Raw genomic sequence first — 18,934 nt, forward strand, 5'->3', positions numbered from 1 at the left:
ATCAAACTTCAACGTGCTTCTTGGCTCCTCCTGGTTCGATAAACCTTGGTTTCTTTCTGAGGGAAAACTTGCTACTGTCTGCATCACACCTTCCTCTTGGGGTTCCCAACGGACGTGTGTTAACTGCACGCATCAAGGTACACTCTCTTGAACGCTTTACTAGGGAAGATATTCCGTATTCGAAACCTCCTGCTCAATGCTTAGATGAGTTTGATAATTATATTGTTAAGCAAAATAATTCTAATATGAGAGTAGAGAATCATTTAATGGAAAACTCTCGAGCTATTAGTGAATTGCATGGTATTGTGGAGAGAACCTCCAATGATGTTAAGATGCTTGTTAAACATTTTCATATGGTTCAAACTCAAATTGATCAACTCACTAAGGCCTCGTTCGGTGAGTGTGTTTTTGCTGGTGGCTGGGCCGGTTTTGGGGTGTAATTTTCGGGCTCAATTAAAACACGTCAAAACACTCGTGGGCTATTCGGTGGGCCGGTTTTGGCCGGGTACGAGCCCAGAAAACCCCCCAAGACCCGTTGGGTTGACGTGTAAACGAGACGCTCCACCCCCCTCGCGTTTTGGCTGGCGGCGCAGGGCTCGCGACGCTCGAAGCCTACACCGCAGCCGCCGCCCGTTCGAAGCCTCGCTGCCGCCGCCGCCCGTTCGAAGCCTCGCCGCCGCCGTCGAAGCTCGTCTCCGAATCCGTCCCGCAGCAAACCAGCGACGGTCCCTGTCGAGACCTCATCTTCTCCGGCCCTGCGAGCGACCGACACAGAGCTCCTTCCGCCGCCGAGACGGAGCTCTTCTCGCTGCGCCTCTTCTCCGGCCAAGCTGGATACCTCTGTAAGTAGTATCCACCTACCTCCTCCTCTCCTCGTGTACTTGCCGTGATATCTAGGTATTGATGTGAGGTTTAGGGTTCTTGATGTGAGATCTGGTTCTGCTTGTTGTTCTTGATGTGAGATATGTTTCTTGGTTCTTGATGTACCATGCCTCTGCTGCCAGAAAAGCTAAGCTGGCTAGCTTCAAACTGTTAGGCTTGACCGATGGATAGTGCTGTGTGTTTCCACTTTCCTAGGATGTCAGTAGCAGCAGGGGATGGCACAAACTAGCAATACACCAAACCTGAAACCAAGTTATAAGCTCATGGATAGTTACCGTTCTGAACTGCAATTAGTCGACTGTTCTTTTCTATATCTCTTTATATTGCGCCAAAATTTGAAACCTATGCTGACTGAAACAACTGCTTATGATGTTCAGTAGTAATATTCTGGTATTCAATGTTGCCTGTCTCTGTGCACCTTTGATTGAGCAGAATTCTGCTGTGACCCAGTGTTGGATCCCTTTGTTTTTTTATGTACTACTTCAGTTGATCACTTCCATGTCTCTATGTGCGCTAATTCATTCACCATAATGCTTGAGAGCGTTGGTTAGTGATATGTTGATTCGATTGGTGTTTGCAAGATCAACCTATGTTGATATATTAGCATTCTCATTATCTGTAGGATTTTTGGAATCCGCGGGCATACACATTCACTTCTTCATGATAAGTAAAACATTTCCTTTTTTACAATGTGCAGGTCCTCCAACCGGTGGAGTGAATGGATGGCCCGCTTCAAGTCTGGAGTTTATGGAGTGTCATTTGTGGGGTGAATAATAACAATAACAAGCTTGTACTATGTTATTATAACCTGAGTTAGTTTCAGTGCCAATGGATAATTCAATCTCTCTGTCTAGTCGAAAATGGCTGCATTTATGAATTCTACAAGTTCTTGATTGTTATGTTATCTGCAAATTAAAGTAGTAAGTGGTAGAATGTTGTAGGACATAACCTTTTGATGGAACTGAAGTGGAAATCTAAGAACAAAGTAATTCGAAATAAATATAAAAATATTGGATTTTTACTTGTGATATGTCAAAAAAGATCGAATTTTTATCCATTTGTGTTGAATACACTTGAATACACTGGTTTGTAAAACAAGTGTGCCAAACAAGTGTTTTGATAAGTGTTTTGGATGATAGGGGTTTTGTAGTGTTTTGGGTAGTGTTTTGGGTGGTTGTTGTTTTCACCCAAAACACCCCTCAAAACCCCCCTCAAAACTCACAAAAACATTGGCACCAAACAAGGCCTAAAGTGCAAAATGACTTGTTAAAAAATAATTCTAAAGAAAAACACGCTTATGAAGTAACAACTAGAGGCGGTGTTTCTACTCAGGATCCTCTATATCCTGAGGGGCATCCCAAAAGAGTTGAACAAGATTCTCAACGAACTGAAACTAGTGCTCCTTCTAAGAAAAAGAAAAAGAAACATAAAAATGTTGTAGAATCCTCTGAACCTGTTAATGATCCTAATAGTATTTCTATTTCTGATGCTGAAACTGAAAGTGGTAATGAACATGATAAAGATAATGATAAGAATGATGCTTCTGATAAAGAAGAGGTTGAAGAAGAACCTGAAAAGCATGCTAAAAATAAAAAGTATACCAAAGAAGATTTTATTTCTAAGAAACATGGTAATGAAAGAGAACCTTGGGTTCAAAAGCAAATGCATTTTCCTGCTAAGAAACTAAAATCAAAGGAAGAGGAACACTATAATAAATTTTGTGATTGGATGAAACCCTTGTTTTTGCAAATCCCTTTGACTGATGCTATTAAATTGCCTCCTTATTCAAAGTATATGAAAGATATTGTCACTAACAAAAGGAAAATTCCTAATGAGGAGATTTCCACTATGCTTGCTAATTACTCTTTCAATGGCAAGGTTCCAAAGAAGCTTGGCGACCCAGGTATACCAACTATTCCTTGTTCTATTAAGAATAATTATGTTAGAACTGCTCTATGTGATTTGGGAGCGGGTGTTATTGTTATGCCTTTTTCTCTTTATAAGAGACTTTATTTAGATAAGTTGATACCGACTGATATATCTTTGCAAATGGCTGATAAATCTACTGCTATTCCTGTTGGTATATGTGAGGATGTTCCTGTTCAAGTTACTAATAACTGCTTGATATTAACTGATTTTGTTGTGTTGGAAATGCCTGAAGATGATAATATGTCTATTATTCTTGGGAAACCTTTTCTTAACACCGCAGGGGCTGTTATTGATTGCAATAAAGGAAAAGTCACTTTCAATGTCGATGATAAGGAGCATACCGTTTATTTTCCCAAGAGGATTGATAAAGTATGTGGAGTTAATACCATTTCTAATGTGAGAACTATCAAAGTGGGAACTATTGATTGTCCAATATATGAGCCAAAAGAAGAATATCAAACTCTTGTGATTGGATCCATATCAATACAATATAAGGTAACATGATTGATTTGAGGTTTATTTCTTCCTATGACATGTAAGATTTATTTGATGGCAAGACTTGATCAACCTTGTTAACAAATATATTTTATATGCATAGAAGAGCTAAACAACATTTCTTTCTTCCTCCATTTGTTTTACTTGCTGTAGCACTACTTATTTTGCAAGATTCTTTAGTTGTTTAGAGGTTTGCAAATCTTTTTCTGCCCAGTAATAATAAATTTAATTCCCAGAAATGTGCGTTTTTCAAAGTTTTCAAAAATTCACAAAAATTATACCGCTGGTCTTATTTTTCGAAGAGGCACCTGGGAGCACCTGGGGATGACCAGTGGGGCACCCCAGGGTGGCACCCCACAGGCCGGCGCGGCCTGGAAGGGGGGCGCGCCACCCTGTTGTGTGGGGCCCCCCTTGCCCCACTTCATCATCTCTTTCACTCATTGCACTCTCTTTCCCGAAAAAACTCGTACTCACTTTCTCTCACTCGCGTTTCTGCTCAAGAGCTCAAGATTTCTCGATCTCTTTGCTCAGCCCAGATTTCTGTCTGAAATTTGGCACATTTGCTCTCCGGTATGTGACTCCTCCGATTATCCAAGTAGAATTTTGTTTGGTTGAGTATATCTTGAATATTTTGCTGCTGTAGGTAACATGTTTAGTGAGCTTGCATGCTTGTTCTAAGTGGTAAAAATTAGTTTTGATGCATGTTTAGTACTCTAGTAAGTTCCTATAGTAGTTTCCTTCAATTATATGACACCAAATCAAATTTTATATTGTTTGTTGAAAAATTTCAGAAAATGGAGTGGAATAGTCATCCACTAAACCAACAAGAATTGGAGGTACAACAAGTTATGAGAGTTAACCGCGAAGAGGGAGTATAATCCTCCTACTACCCGTGCATTGATTTTATGAGGAATGCAGGAATCCTGCGAGATGTTCAAAGACTGATTTCCAAAGGCAGGGTGATACGTCTCCGACGTATCGATAATTTCTTATGTTCCATGCCACATTATTGATGTTATCTACATGTTTTATGCACACTTTATGTCATATTTGTGCATTTTCTGGAACTAACCTATTAACAAGATGCCGAAGTGCCAGTTGTTGTTTTCTGCTGTTTTTGGTTTTAGAAATCCTAGTAACGAAATATTCTCGGAATTGGACGAAATCAACGCCCAGGTTCCTATTTTGCCCGGAAGCATCCAGAACACACGAGAACCGCCAGAGAGGGGGGACAGGGCCACCAGACCCTAGGCCGGCGCGACCAAGGGGGGGCCGCGCCCCCCTATAGTGTGGGCCCCCCAGAAGTCCACCGACCTTGCCCTTCCGCCTATTTAAAGCCTCCGTCGCGAAAACCCTGAGACGTTCGACGAAACCCACAGAAACCTTCCAGAGCCGCCGCCATCGCGAAGCCAAGATCTGGGGGACAGGAGTCTCTGTTCCGGCACGCTGCCGGGACGGGGAAGTGCCCCCGGAAGGCTTCTCCATCGACACCGCTGCCATCTTCACCGCCATCTTCATCACCGCTGCTGCTCCCATGAGGAGGGAGTAGTTCTCCATCGAGGCTCGGGGCTGTACCGGTAGCTATGTGGTTCATCTCTCTCCTATGTACTTCAATACAATAATCTCATGAGCTGCCTTACATGATTGAGATTCATATGATGATGCTTGTAATCTAGATGTCATTATGCTAGTCAAGTGAATTTTACTTATGTGATCTCCGGAGACTCCTTGTCCCACGTGTGTAAAGGTGACAGTGTGTGCACCGTGTGGGTCTCTTAGGCTATATTTCACAGAATACTTATTCACTGATGAATGGCATAGTGAGGTGCTTATTTATATCTCTTTATGATTGCAATGTATTTTGTATCACAATTTATCTATGTGCTACTCTAGCAATGTTATTAAAGTAGTTTTATTCCTCCTGCACGATGTAATGGTGACAAAGGTGTGCATCCGTGTTAGTACTTGGTTTATGCTATGATCATGATCTCTTGTAGATTGCGAAGTTAACTATTGCTATGACAGTATTGATGTGATCTATTCCTCCTACATATGCATGAAGGTGACAGTGTGCATGCTATGTTAGTACTTGGTTTAGTCTTTTGATCTATCTTACACTCTAAGGTTACTTAAATATGAACATTGAATTGTGGAGCTTGTTAACTCCGGCATTGAGGGTTCGTGTAATCCTACGCAATGTGTTCATCATCCAACAAGAGTGTAGAGTATGCATTTATCTATTCTGTTATGTGATCAATGTTGAGAGTGTCCACTAGTGAAAGTCTAATCCCTAGGCCTTGTTCCTAAATACTGCTGCGTTACTACTGCTTGTTTACTGTTTCACTGTGTTACTACTGCTGCAATACTACCACCATCAACTACACGCCAAACAAGCTATTTTACGGCACCGTTGCTACTGCTCATATATATTCATACCACCTGTATTTCACTATCTCTTCGCCGAACTAGTGCACCTATTAGGTGTGTTGGGGACACAAGAGACTTCTTGCTTTGTGGTTGCAGGGTTGCATGAGAGGGATATCTTTGACCTCTTCCTCCCTGAGTTCGATAAACCTTGGGTGATCCACTTAAGGGAAAACTTGCTGCTGTTCTACAAACCTCTGCTCTTGGAGGCCCAACACTGTCTACAGGAAAAGGAGGGGGAAGTAGACATCAAGCTGTTTTCTGGCGCCGTTGCCGGGGAGGAAAGGTAAAAGGTACTCACACTCCGGACCTCGGCTACCAAGCTATTTTCCGGCGCCGTAAGTACTCGAAGCTATTTCCTTTAGATCCTGCAATTGCATCTTTTTGTTTCTTGTTTACACTAGTTTGGCATAATGGACAACAATGAGCTTTTTACTCTATTTCCTGATTTAAGACATGGATGGTTTGATCCGAAAATTAAAAAACCCATGGAACATATTAATATGAACACTTTGAACACCATTGTTGCTAATGATATGGAAAATTCTAAGCTTGGGGAAGCTGGCTTTGATGAGCATGATATTTTTAGTCCCCCAAGCATTGAGGAGAAAATTTACTTTGATGATACTTTGCCTCCTATTTATGATAATGATATTGGTCTTTTAGTACCGCCTGTTATGAAGGATAAATTTGATTATGATTACAATATGCCTCCTATATTTGATAATGAGAATAATAATGATAGCTACTTTGTTGAATTTGCTCCCACTACATCTAATAAAATTGATTATGCTTATGTGGAGAGTAATAATTTTATGCATGAGACTCATGATAAGAATGCTTTATGTGATAGTTATATTGTTGAGTTTGCTCATGACACTACTGAAAGTTATTATGAGAGAGGAAAATATGGTTGTAGAAATTTTCATGTTACTAAAACACCTCTCTATGTGCTGAAATTTTTGAAGCTATACTTGTTTTATCTTCCTATGCTTGTTACTTTGCTTTTAATGAACTTGTTTATTTACAAGATTCCTATGCATAGGAAGCATGTTAGACTTAAATGTGTTTTGAATTTGCCTCTTGATGCTCTCTTTTGCTTCAAATACTATTTCTTGCGAGTGCATCATTAAAACTGCTGAGCCCATCTTAATGACTATAAAGAAAGAACTTCTTGGGAGATAACCCATGTGTTATTTTGCTACAGTACTTTGTTTTATATTTGTGTCTTGGAAGTTGTTTACTACTGTAGCAACCTCTCCTTATCTTAGTTTTGTGTTTTGTTGTGCCAAGTAAAGTCTTTGATAGTAAAGTCAATACAAGATTTGGATTACTGCGCAGAAACTGTTTTCTTGCTGTCACGAATCTGGGCCTAATTCTCTGTAGGTAACTCAGAAAATTATGCCAATTTACGTGAGTGATCCTCAGATATGTACGCAACTTTCATTCAATTTGAGCATTTTCATTTGAGCAAGTCTGGTGCCCTTTTAAAATTCGTCTTTACGGACTGTTCTGTTTTGACAGATTCTGCCTTTTATTTCGCATTGTTTCTTTTGCTATGTGGGATGGATTTCTTTGTTCCATTGACTTCCAGTAGCTTTAGGCAATGTCCAGAAGTGTTAAGAATGATTGTGTCACCTCTGAACATGTGAGTTTTTGATTATGCACTAACCCTCTAATGAGTTTGTTTCGAGTTTGGTGTGAAGGAAGTTTTCAAGGGTCAAGAGAGGAGGATGATATACTACGATCAAGAAGAGTGAAAGCTCTAAGCTTGGGGATGCCCCGGTGGTTCACCCCTGCATATATCAAGAAGACTCAAGCGTCTAAGCTTGGGGATGCCCAAGGCATCCCCTTCTTCATCGACAAATTATCAGGTTCCTTCTCTTGAAACTATATTTTTATTCGGTCACATCTTATGTGCTTTACTTGGAGCGTCTGTGTGCTTTTGTTTTTGTTTTTGTTTGAATAAATGCTTGTGTGGGAGAGAGACACGCTCCGCTGGTTCGTATGAACACATGTGTTCTTAGCTCATAATATTCATGGCGAAGTTTCCTCTTCGTTAAATTTTTATATGGTTGGAATTCGAAAATAATACATGTAGTAATTGCTAAAATGTCTTGGATAATGTGATACTTGGCAATTGTTGTGCTCATGTTTAAGCTCTTGCATCATATACTTTGCACCCATTAATGAAGAAATACATAGAGCATGCTAAAATTTGGTTTGCATATTTGGTCTCTCTAAGGTCTAGATAATTTCTAGTATTGAGTTTGAACAACAAGGAAGACGGTGTAGAGTCTTATAATGTTTTCAATATGTCTTTTATGTGAGTTTTGCTGCACCGGTTCATCCTTGTGTTTGTTTCAAATAAGCCTTGCTAGCCTAAAACTTGTATCGAGAGGGAATACTTCTCATGCATCCAAAATCCTTGAGCCAAACACCATGCCATTTGTGTCCACCATACCTACCTACTACATGGTATTTCCTGCCATTCCAAGTAAATTGCTTCATGTGCTACCTTTAAACCTTCAAAATGCTTCTCAATTTGTGTTAATGTTTTATAGCTCATGAGGAAGTATGTGGTGTTTATCTTTCGACCTTGTCATTTACTCTTGACAGACTTTCACAATGGACTAGTGGCTTCATCCGCTTATCCAATAATTTTGCAAAAAGAGCTGGCAATGGGGTTCCCAGCCCCAATTAATTACAACTTGCATTAATAATTCTCTTCACATGTTTTGCTCTGATTCATCAGCAAGCAACTTAATTTTGCAAATAGACACTCCTTCATGGTATGTGAATGATGGTAGGCACCCGAGGATTCGGTTAGCCATGGCTTGTGTAAGCAAAAGGTTGGGAGGAGTGTCACCTATAATGAAACTAAAATACATGTGTAAACAAAAGAGAAGAGGGATGATCTACCTTGCTGGTAGAGATAACGTCCTTCATGGGAGCTGCTCTTGAAAGTCTGGTTGATAAGGTAGTTAGAGTACCCATTACCATTCGTTGACAACAACAAACACCTCTCAAAACTTTACTTTTATGCTCTATATGATTTCAAAACTTAAAAAGCTCTAGCACAAATATAGCAATCGATGCTTTCCTCTTTGAAGGACCATTCTTTTACATTTATTGTTGAGTCAGTTCACCTATTTCTCTCCACCTCAAGAAGCAAACACTTGTGTGAACTGTGCATTGATTCTTACATACTTGCTTATTGCATTTGTTATATTGCTTTGCATTGACAACTATCCATGAGATATACATGTTATAAGTTGAAAGCAACCGCTGAAACTTCATCTTCCTTTGTGTTGCTTCAATGCCTCTACTTTGAATTATTGCTTTATGAGTTAACTCTTATGCAAGACTTATTGATGCTTGTCTTGAAGTGCTATTCATGAAAAGTCTTTGCTTTATGATTCACTTGTTTACTCATGTCATATACATTGTTTTGATCGCTGCATTCATTACATATGTTTACAATATGATCAAGTTTATGATGACATGTCACTCCAGAAATTATCTTTGTTATCATTTTACCTGCTCGGGACGAGCAGAACTAAGCTTGGGGATGCTGATACGTCTCCGACATATCGATAATTTCTTATGTTCCATGCCACATTATTGATGTTATCTACATGTTTTATGCACACTTTATGTCATATTCGTGCATTTTCTGGAACTAACCTATTAACAAGATGCCGAAGTGCCAGTTGTTGTTTTCTGCTGTTTTTGGTTTCAGAAATCCTAGTAACGAAATATTCTCGGAATTGGACGAAATCAACGCCCAGGTTCCTATTTTGCCCGGAAGCATCCAGAACACACGAGAACCGCCAGAGAGGGGGGACAGGGCCACCAGACCCTAGGCCGGCGCGACCAAGGGGGGGCCGCGCCCCCCTATAGTGTGGGCCCCCCAGAAGTCCACCGACCTTGCCCTTCCGCCTATTTAAAGCCTCCGTCGCGAAAACCCTGAGACGTTCGACGAAACCCACAGAAACCTTCCAGAGCCGCCGCCATCGCGAAGCCAAGATCTGGGGGACAGGAGTCTCTGTTCCGGCACGCTGCCGGGACGGGGAAGTGCCCCCGGAAGGCTTCTCCATCGACACCGCTGCCATCTTCACCGCCATCTTCATCACCGCTGCTGCTCCCATGAGGAGGGAGTAGTTCTCCATCGAGGCTCGGGGCTGTACCGGTAGCTATGTGGTTCATCTCTCTCCTATGTACTTCAATACAATAATCTCATGAGCTGCCTTACATAATTGAGATTCATATGATGATGCTTGTAATCTAGATGTCATTATGCTAGTCAAGTGAATTTTACTTATGTGATCTCCGGAGACTCCTTGTCCCACGTGTGTAAAGGTGACAGTGTGTGCACCGTGTGGGTCTCTTAGGCTATATTTCACAGAATACTTATTCACTGATGAATGGCATAGTGAGGTGCTTATTTATATCTCTTTATGATTGCAATGTATTTTGTATCACAATTTATCTATGTGCTACTCTAGCAATGTTATTAAAGTAGTTTTATTCCTCCTGCACGATGTAATGGTGACAGTGTGTGCATCCGTGTTAGTACTTGGTTTATGCTATGATCATGATCTCTTGTAGATTGCGAAGTTAACTATTGCTATGACAGTATTGATGTGATCTATTCCTCCTACATATGCATGAAGGTGACAGTGTGCATGCTATGTTAGTACTTGGTTTAGTCTTTTGATCTATCTTACACTCTAAGGTTACTTAAATATGAACATTGAATTGTGGAGCTTGTTAACTCCGGCATTGAGGGTTCGTGTAATCCTACGCAATGTGTTCATCATCCAACAAGAGTGTAGAGTATGCATTTATCTATTCTGTTATGTGATCAATGTTGAGAGTGTCCACTAGTGAAAGTCTAATCCCTAGGCCTTGTTCCTAAATACTGCTGCGTTACTACTGCTTGTTTACTGTTTCACTGTGTTACTACTGCTGCAATACTACCACCATCAACTACACGCCAGCAAGCTATTTTACGCACCGTTGCTACTGCTCATATATATTCATACCACCTGTATTTCACTATCTCTTCACCGAACTAGTGCACCTATTAGGTGTGTTGGGGACACAAGAGACTTCTTGCTTTGTGGTTGCAGGGTTGCATGAGAGGGATATCTTTGACCTCTTCCTCCCTGAGTTCGATAAACCTTGGGTGATCCACTTAAGGGAAAACTTGTTGCTGTTCTACAAACCTCTGCTCTTGGAGGCCCAACACTGTCTACAGGAAAAGGAGGGGGAAGTAGACATCACAGGGTTGGAAAATTTTGTTGTTGGTGAACCATATCAATATGCAAAACTAACCATGTCTGTTGTTCAGGATTTTGAATTCAATTGGTCTCAATCTAACCCCATGGTTCGATACAAAATTTATAATAAAACTGTCAACTTGCCATTTGATGATTTTTGTGCAGCAATTAGAGTGCCACAATGGGGATCATGCGAGAAGATAAGGGGATCGCCGCAAGAGCTCTTGAATCTCTACAAGATGATTTGTCATGGAAGAAGCTTCTCAGAGGATGGTGGTAAAATCAGTAGTATTCAACTCCCAGCCATTCGTCACTTTACTTATTTCATCACCAAGTGTGTTCTTGCTAGAAAGAATGCAAGTAAGTTATCTATCCAAGATTTAGCTTTTCTAGCTGCTGCATTACAAAGTGATAGGACTTATAATTTGGGTGCTTTGATAGCCTATAGACTTGCTACTAACCGTGAGAAGGGCAGAATTTGTGGAGGTCTCATTGCTTCTCGCTTATTAGCTATGCACGGTGTAGAACCTCACCATCTTGATATTCAGCTCTCCATAGAGAAACTTGACATAGTCTCCATGATTAAGCATGAATTTGTTTCTGATTTGTCTAATTTGAGTAACCTGTCTTACAAGATAACATTTTACAAGAAAACTTGGAGAACAACTAAGAAAACTGAAAAACTAGTAGGATTGCCTGCACCTGTTCTGTTTAACCTTGATTCCAGGAAGGATTGGTCAGTCACGGAAGGTGAACTGAATGCATACATAGAGGGAGATGGCCATCATGCAAGAGACGGCACGGGGGAGGCTGAGGAACACCTCGACTCGTCATCCGATGCAGCGAGTTCTTCGCATCAACATGTTGGGCATGAGGAGCCCTTACCCTTTTCTTCTGCACCGGGACCTTATTATGACTACGCCATGTATGATCCACCGGCGTGGAATCCTGACCCTCGCTGGGGTTGATCTCCACTTAGGCCAAAGGCCTAAGCTTGGGGGGAGGTATACCGGCATCACTCATTCTTTGCATATTATGGTTGCTGGATACTTGTATATACTTGTTTAGCTTCTTAGAGTGGTTTTCTAATAAGAGGGAGATGATATTTGGGGAAGTGCTGCCTGAAAACAGATTCTGGACTGATACCAAAAAAATTCTCAAAAATAGCCAGAACGTTATTTTGCGAAGCCAATTTTTGTGCATGTTTCCCAGGTTATTATCTAACTTTCATTAGTTGAACACTTTTCGAGCTGGGCAGCGGAAGAATTTATTAAAAATCGATTACTGTACTGCTGTCAAGTTTGGCAGATTTCTGCTACTTTGTGTTTATGTGACTCTTCTAGTTTTCATTTTCTTGTTTTTGCTTTGTTTCTTTCCTAAAACACAAAAAGACCAAAAATATTTCTGTTGTTTCTCTTCACCATTTGATTATTTTGGTTTCTTGCTTTTATCTTGCTTTATTTGCTATCGTTGGTTTGCTATAAGAAAATCCAAAAAGATTTTGCTTTGTTGCTTGTTTCCTTTTGTTCTTGTTTTCAATTCGAAAACACCAAAAATATTTGCTGTTCTTCTTTGGTTTTGTAAATTTCATTATGGAGTTCAGTGGTCTTCGGTGGTTGGAGCTTGGTTTTCATTCCATATTATTCAAGCTACACAAGTGAAAAGGCAATAATGACGATCTACGACAATCCGACTGTGGTGAGAGGCTGGTATGAACTCCATTTATTTTCATTTTTGTACATATACTCATCCATGTGAGCATGCTTAGTTGGTTCATGTGAGGTATATGTCTTTTAAGAAAGTCTAGTAGTTCATGATCCCTCATGATTAGCTCCAATTTATTAATATGAGTAGCATGTCATAAATATTTGCTTGCATTGCTTTATTCATAGATAGATATGACATTGTGGTATCCTCCTCTGAATAATCCACTTGAATCAACTTGGCACATGCTCACGCATGCATATGACTGAACAAAAGTCAATTAAGCCTCGATGATTTACTTTACCTCAGAGTTCTTGTATCATTTTTATGCCTCCGTTAATTTATTTTGCCGCAAGCATGATTATGACAGTTGCTGCTCTCTTGATTGTCGCTTCCCAGTCTATTGCTAGCCTTCACTTGTACTGAGCGGGAACGCTGCTCGTGCTTCCAAACCCCTGAAAACTAAGTTATTCCAAAGTGTCCACCATAAATACCTATGCATGGTATTTCAAACCATTCCAAGTAAATTCTCATGTGCTACCTTTAAAACCTTCAAAATGCTTCTCAATTTGTGTTTATGTTTTATAGCTCATGAGGAAGTATGTGGTTTTTATCTTTCAATCTTGTCATTTACTCCGGACGGACTTTCACAATGGACTAGTGGCACATCCGCTTATCCGATAATTTTGCAAAAAGAGCTGGCAACGGGGTTCCCAGCCCCAATTAATTAACTTTCATAAATTTACAAATAGACACTCCTCCATGGTATGTGATTGTTGGTCGGCACCCGAGGATTCGGTTAGCCATGGCTTGAGAAAGCAAAGGTGGGGAGGAGTGTCATCTAAATAAAACTAAAATAAAAAGGCACTCCTTCATGGTATGAGATTGTTGGCAGGCACCCGAGGATTCGGTTAGCCATGGTTTGTGAAAGCAAGGTTGGAAGGAGTGCCACCCAAAAATAAAATTTCATGGGAGCCGCTCTTGAAAGTCTGGTTGATGAGGTAGTTAGAGTACCCATTACCATTCGTTGAAAACAACAAACACCTCTCAAAACCATTTTACTTCTGTCTTTAGAAAAATGAAAAGCTCTAGCACATGTTAATCCCTGCTTCCCTCTGCGAAGGGTCAATCTTTTACTTTTACATTGAGTCTCCATCCTTTCTTTGAGTACTTTCTTGAGAGCACAACTGTCATTCTTAGTATAATATGCTTGTCCCAAAATGTGATTAATTGTGGTATAATTTTGATGCTTTTATCTTTGATAATATCTACTTCCATCTTTCCCATAAATTTCAAAGGTGCCCGAGCATTTATGTTTTGCTGTACAAATACGGGCAAGCGAGATACCACTTTATCATATCCTTTTATGAACATTGCAATCCTGCTGATAGACATGATTCATGATGCTTATTGTTAATTTGTTGGTATCTTTTCCATGATTGACATAGCTATTAGATGATTTTATTTGCATGTATCTTATTATGAATTGCTTAAGTACTTGCCATATCAGGAGAATATTTACATCATATGAACAAATGTGTTCGTGAAAGTTTTTTTATCGCATTCAGTTGTTAACTGAATTGCTTGAGGACAAGCAATAAGCTAAGCTTGGGGTGGAGTTGATACGTCCAAAACGTATCTACTTTCCCGAACACTTTTGCTATTGTTTTGCCTCTAATTTGTGTATTTTGGATACAACTAACATGGACTAACGCTGTTTTCAGCAGAATTGCCCTGGTGTCTCGTTTTTGTGCAGAAATTCAACTTTCGGGAAAATCCTCGGAATTTATGTCGAAGGGCTTATTTTTCCAGAAGAATCATGGAGCTAGAAGGGCAGGTCTGGGGGAGGCCCAGGCCCCCCAGACACTAGGCCGGCGCGGCCTATAGGGGGGGCGCGCGGCCCTAGCGTGTGGCCCCCTCGTCTGGCCTCTGACGCCCCCCTTTGGACTACTTAAGGGTTTCGATCTAAAAACGCGAGACAGGAAGTTGAAGTCGCCGAGAAACCATCCAGTACGCCGCCACCATCGCGAAACTCCGTCTCGGGACCAGAAACTCCGTTCTGGCACCTAGCCGGGACGGGGAATTGGAGGAGATCATCGCCATCATCACCACCGACGTCTCTCCATCGACCAGCCATGTTTCCCCCATCCATGTGTGAGTAATTCCCCCGCTGTAGGCTGAAGGGGATGGTAGGGATTGGATGAGATTGGTCATGTAATAGCATAAGATTGTTAGGGCATAGTGCCTAGTGTCCGTAATTGGTACTTTTATGATATTGTTGCAACTTGTTATGCTTAATGCTTGTCAGTAGGGCCCGAGTGCCATGATCTCAGATCTGAACATGTTATCAATTCATGATGATATTCATTGCTTTATGATCTTACCTGCAAGTTGTATACACGTATTGTTGTCCGGAACCCGAGGCCCCAAAGTGACGGAAATTGGGACAACCGAAGGGGAAGGCGGTGATATGAGGATCACATGTGTTCACGGAGTGTTAATGCTTTGCTCCGGTGCTCTATTAAAAGGAGTACCTTAATTTCCAGTAGATTCCCTAGAGGCCCGGCTGCCACCGGCTGGTAGGACAAAAGATGTTGTGCAAGTTTCTCATTGCGAGCACGTACGACTATATATGGAACACATGCCTCTGCTGCTGTTATTTCACTACTGCTACTGCTATAAAACTGTTACTACTGATAAACTCTTGCGAGCAAGTCTGTTTCCAGGTGCAGCTGAATTGACAACTCCGCTGTTAAGGCTTTCAAGTATTCTTTGTCTCCCCTTGTGTCGAATCAATAAATTGGGTTTTACTTCCCGCGAAGACTGTTGCGATCCCCTATACTTGTGGTTCATCAGCATGCAAATAAGGTTCCATAGGTTTTTTAATTTTCGCATCAAACCATCCATGTCTTAACTCAGGAAATAGATTAAAAAGCTCACAGTTGTTTTCCATTATGCCTTACTAGTGAAATAAAAACAAGAAACAAAAAGATGCAATTGCAGGATCTAAAGGAAATAGCTTCGAGCACTTACACACCGGCAACAGTGCTAGAAAATAGCTTAGTAGTCGGAGGATGTGAATACCTTTTACCTTACCTCCCCGGCAACGGCGCCAGAAAAGTGCTTGATATCTACGTGTGCTTCTATTCTTGTAGACAATGTTGGGCCTCCAAGAGCAGAGGTTTGTAGAACAACAGCAAGTTTCCCTTAAGTGGATCACCCAAGGTTTATCGAACTCAGGGAGGAAGAGGTCAAAGATATCCCTCTCAAGCAACCCTGCAATCACGATACAAGAAGTCTCTTGTGTCCCCAACACACCTAATACACTTGTCAGATGTATAGGTGCACTAGTTCGGCGAAGAGATAGTGAAATACAAGTAATATGGATGAATATGAGTGGTAATAGCAATCTGAAATAAAGATGGCAGCGAGTAAACATGCAACAGAACAGTAAATAAACGGAGTTTCAGTGCTTGGAAACAAGTCTTAGGGATCATACTTTCACTAGTGGACACTCTCAACATTGATCACATAACTGAATAAACAAATACTACTTTCTCTACACTCTCTTGTTGGATGACAAACACCATTCATTGTGTAGGGCTACAAGAGCACCTCAATGCCGAAGTTAACAAGCTCCACAACATTCGATGTTCATATTTAAATAACCTTAGAGTGCATAATAGATCATTGCAATTTAGACCGAGAACTAACATAGCGCACACACTGTCACCATTACACTATGAAAGGGGGAATAGATCACATCAATACTATCATAGCAATAATTAACTTCATAATCTACAAGAGATCACAATCATAGCTTATACCAAGTACTACATGTTGCACACACTGTTACCATTACATCATGAAGGAGGAATAGACTACTTTAATAACATCACTAGAGTAGCACATAGATGATATTCAACTAGATCACAAAGCTCATGATCACATAAAGATCACATGGGAGAGAGAGATGAACCACATAGCTACCGGTACAGCCCTTAGCCTCGAGGGAGAACTACTCCCTCCTCATCATAGGAGACAGCAGCGGTGATGAAGATGGCGGTGGTGTCGATGGAGAAGCCTTCCGGGGGCACTTCCCCGTCCCGGCGGCGTGCCGGAACAGAGACTCCTGTCCCCCAGATCTTGGCTTCGCGATGGCGGTGGCTCTGGAAGGTTTCTCGTACCGTGGCTTATTCGTGTCGAAGATTTAGGTCAGGGGGCTTCTTATAGGCGAAGAGTCGGAGTCGGAAGGGCCACGGGGGACCCACACAGTAGGGGGGCGCGCCCCCCCTGGGCCGCGCCGCCACCTTGTGTGGTGGGCCTGTGGCTCTCCTCTGGCCCCTCTCCGGTGTTCTGGAAGCTTCGTGGAATTATAAGATACTGGGCGTTGATTTCGTCCAATTCCGAGAATATTTCCTTACTAGGATTTCTGAAACCAAAAACAGCAGAAAACAGGAACTCGCACTTCGGCATCTCGTCAATAGGTTAGTTCCGGAAAACGCATCAAAACGATATAAAGTGTGAACAAAACATGTAGGTATTGTCATAAAACTATCATGGAACATAAGAAATTATAGATACGTTTGAGACATATCAGAGGGCGTCACCGGATTCAAATTTCATCCTTAAAGTTCTGTGGCGCATGTGCATTTGGTGCGCACATAATATGTTTTCGATTTTTTTATTTTTGTAGGAAAAAATCTTAACTTTGCAGTAACTTTTTACTCTTTTGAAAATTTTCAATTCTAAAAATATGCTAACCGGGTAAACCCGGGTGAATTCGGATGTAGAATTTTCTCCTAGTTTTTATTTTCGAGTTCGTATGCAACTAGAAATCTAGTTTGAAGATTTCATGATGCAATTTTGCAAAAAAGTCGAAATTCATGTTTATTAATTCTCATTAAAACTACGTGACATAATACATGGGCACCTCGAAGGATTTTATTTTTTGAAATTTCTATCTATTTCTTTTGTATTTTACCAAGCTAAAAAAGGCGATCAGGAGGCAGGGGCGTGGTGCATGGAGAGAAAAGACCCTAGATCTACTTCTCACATTCTGTGGCGCATTTGTCAATATGCGCCACATAAAGTTGGACTTCTGTGGCGCATATTGGCATATGCGCTACAGAAATGTGGCCTCGTACCATCTGAGGTGGGGCCCCACAAGGAATTATGTGGTGCATATTGGCACATGCACCACATAATTTGCTTCACCCATGTGCAGTACTGGACCCGCGTTGGTCCCACAGAGTTTCTGTGACGCATCCCACTACATGTGCCACAGAAAGCAACAATTCAGTGGCGCGCCAATGTTTGATGCGCCATAGAAGTTGAAAATTATGTGGAACATATTAATATATGCGTCATAGAAATATTTTTGTGGAGCACGCACTTTTAGGTGCGTGTCACAGAACATATTCCTACCTATAAAGGTTTTCCTAGTAGTGAACCTATCAACATGAGATCTAGTTTTGAAGATCTCGACGTGGGGTTTCAAAAGTGAAACAGTTCGTAATTTGGACGAATGGTTCTTAAGATATTTCATTTAAAAAAAACCCTTGGTCACTTTGTTTCACCTTGGGACAAGTGGCGAGTGTGGAGACTACTTCCCTGGAATTTTCCTGCACCACAACGCACCACATGTCGCGTGCGGAGAGAGCATCCCACCCTTCGCAAATGTCGGCATTTTTCTAGAGATTTGGGTGAATTATTGGGGGGGGGGTCTTGTAAGCCTGTATGATCATGGGAAACAACACAACAGTCTATACACACACACAACGACCGACTGAAGAGAATCAATGATCCTAGGGCAACACCCTCCATGGAGGGAACGATGCCAAGGTGTCGCCGTCACTCGTACGGCAGATCGAACCAAATTTACTTTTCACTCGGGGCCAAGGTGGGGCAGGAAATACCCACAACCACACCCAATATTTGGCCACCGGTCACATGGATTGCGACCGCTTACACACCTCATACGCTACCAGATGCACCGCCGCTCAGAAGCAGGAAACAAAACCGACGAAGCGCTTTACAAAGCGCTCGTATCTAGACCGGGAGTCTACGGAGAGGTGAGGTCGAAAGGGGTTGCAGTAGATGTCACCTAGATCAGGAACATCCACACTGGCGAACCAGACACCATGTCCGTCTTTCACACATACCACCATGTCGTCCTCAAGGCTAAGGTAGCAGCACACCCACACAACACCGCC

The 18,934-nt window shown here is 41.4% G+C and overlaps 1 long non-coding RNA gene across 1 annotated transcript; it reads left to right on the forward strand.

Moving 5' to 3' along the window:
* Positions 1–390: 390 nt before the first annotated feature.
* Positions 391–1,781, forward strand: LOC127316777 (uncharacterized). Its single transcript, XR_007860633.1, has 2 exons — positions 391–842; positions 1,580–1,781. It is a non-coding gene; the product is annotated as an uncharacterized lncRNA (long non-coding RNA).
* Positions 1,782–18,934: the final 17,153 nt, after the last annotated feature.

Source organism: Lolium perenne, chromosome 1 (genome assembly GCF_019359855.2).
Source record: "Lolium perenne isolate Kyuss_39 chromosome 1, Kyuss_2.0, whole genome shotgun sequence".
Lineage (NCBI taxonomy): Eukaryota > Viridiplantae > Streptophyta > Magnoliopsida > Poales > Poaceae > Lolium > Lolium perenne.